Below are 2500 nucleotides of genomic sequence, written 5' to 3' on the forward strand. Positions count from 1 at the left end.
TAGCTGGTTATCATGGTGCAAACAGTGGGAAGAGAATGTGTTAGGGTACCAAAGAGATAGATTAAGTCTAGTTGGAAGAACTTGTAGTCTGGCTTTGGCTGCAAAAGTCAGTATGTCTTCATCAACAGCAGAGTTTTTAAGTATTGAGTGAGAGACAGTATGGTCTGCAGTAGGAAGGCAAGCAAGCTTTCCCTGTAATTTTAAATCAGTCCAATGTTGTTGCTGGCGCTGTTGTTGTAGCTTTACAAGGCACCTCCGTGCATTGTCAGGTGATAGATGATGTCCTGTACCCACAATAGTAGCCCTTACTGAGATTAAACAGTCAGTTATAAGGTCTTCAGAAACGATTACATTTTCTGAGTCAGGTTTAACCCAGTCCAGGGATACTCCGACTCTTACACAAAGGTCATTAAGATCAGGCCAATCTGACCAGACCCCAAAACCAGCACAGTGAGTCTCCATTTTAGAGTTAGATTTCCTTTTGAAGCCCAGGAAGCTTGGCTCACCCTCTCTTGCCAGGGGGACTTTGCGGCGTTTCATGTCCAGAAACAGAGAGGATCTAGCAAGCTCCCTGACAGTGTTGTCATCATTGTTCAGCATTTTGATGAGATGTGACAGTCTTGTTGCATTATATATCCACTCCACGTTTGGAACACCAAAACCCCCATCCTGTTTGGACTGGAAAATGATGTCTCTAGTAGTGTGAGTGTTCAGTCCGAACCACTTTCTCACTAAGGAGACCGTTTTGTTATTCAGTTGACTCAGTGTCTTGCTCATAAGATGGATGTTGGCGAAGAGATGTTGTATTCTAGACAGGGCAACCTGTCTGATGGCCTCCAGCTTCATGAGCAGAGGAAGTGGTGAAGCATCTATCAAGTCCAGCCTGGAAGTGAATTCAGTGGTTATGTACTCAACCTGCTCTTTCCACTCCCCAGCTATATTAAATTTGTGTCCTAAATATGTGTACGTCTCGTGCAGGTCATACACTCGGATCGGTTCTGTACTGATGGTAAACTCAGGATTTCGATCAGCTCTGGATTTGTACCAACGGTTTCCCCCACTTCTTCTCTGGTAGAGAACGGCACATTTTGACTGCTTGATTTGTAAACCTGACCAGTTCAGAAATGAGTCTGTTCTGGCAAGCATGTTCTTAATTACTGTCTCTTCCCGAGAGGCCAATTGGATGTCATCGGCATATGCTTGTACAGGATTAGGGGAAAACACACTGGGTGGGGCACAGTCACATAGCCACTCAATCCACCCGTTAGTGGCGAGTACAAAGTTGATGGCACTCCATGGGCAGCCTGTTTTTATGCCTACTTGGAGGGGTATTGGGTCTGTGAGTTGTTTTCCACAGATGACCTGTATGAAGGATGTACTGTAAACATCTTTTACTATTTCAATGAATACCTGAGGTAGTTGGATTTCCTCAAGAGCCTTAATCATGACATTGTGATTCAAAGTTCCGAAGGCGTCACGAAAATCCAGAAAGACAGAGTAAAGTTTGCAGGATTCATGCTTAAAATCATCTATCCCAGTTTTAAGACAAAATACATGCTCATTCATTCCTTGTCTGTTAATGTAGGCCTTCTGTTTTGGTGACAGGATGCTATTGTCAACTAGCCAGGGGAGCACACGAGACAGGACACACTTCATAAACACCTTGTAAATTGTAGGTAGGAGAGAAATGTCCCTCCATGTTGATGGATCGTTAGGTACATTGTCTTTTTTGGGAATACGATAAATCACTGCTCCTTTCCAGGACTCAGGCACTTTCTTATTTTCCAGGCAGACATTAAAAATGGATGTTAATGTGTTACAAATGTGTGCAGTCTTTAGGTTTTCATATGTGACTCCATCTATACCACATGCTTTGTTGTTTGGCAAGCTATGTAACACAGTCTCTACCTCAGTCATTGAGAAATGCATTGCGTTTGGAAAGTCAGTAGGATTTACACGTTGTAGGCTATTATCCCAGGGTGGCAATGGAAGAGGGTCGTTGATTGATGTTTGGCTTAGACATTTATTTTCGTAGTGGCTCGTTATCAGTGTGATATCGCTAGGACAAGGAGGTGGCTCGGGGTACTCGCTATTGTTTAGGATGATCTGAATGGCCTTTGATTTTCTATGCTGCCACAGGTAAGCAAGCTTATTTCTACTCACTCGTTTGTGACGCTTGTGGGTTGTAGTGGGGCCAAGCTGTGGCTGAATCGTGTCACGGATAAAACGCAGTTGCACCTCAATCCAGTCCGCGATGGTAAACGGTGTCAGGATTCCAGGCAGTTGTTGTTCGAGGGGAAACTTTTTAAGGATCCGCGTCACATATTTCAGCAACGGGAATCCAAGTTGCTTTTCTCCGTGAGTCACAGTTGAGAAAATGCCGTTCTTAAAAAACACGCCGATTAGCAGCTTTATCAGACGTGCCCATTCTCCCGGATCTCCAGAGGTAGCAAAGCGTCTCTGTTCTGGCCTGGTGTTCAGCCTGGCTCTGAAGGCTCTC

At 44.4% G+C, this 2500-nt stretch overlaps 1 protein-coding gene across 1 annotated transcript in view; it reads left to right on the top strand.

The window, feature by feature from the left end:
* The window catches only part of LOC134098113 (protein unc-13 homolog A-like), a 70747-nt gene that overhangs the window by 45491 nt on the left and 22756 nt on the right, over positions 1–2500 (top strand). The window lies entirely within an intron of this gene.

This window comes from Sardina pilchardus, chromosome 2, assembly GCF_963854185.1.
Source record: "Sardina pilchardus chromosome 2, fSarPil1.1, whole genome shotgun sequence".
Classification (NCBI taxonomy): Eukaryota; Metazoa; Chordata; class Actinopteri; order Clupeiformes; family Clupeidae; genus Sardina; species Sardina pilchardus.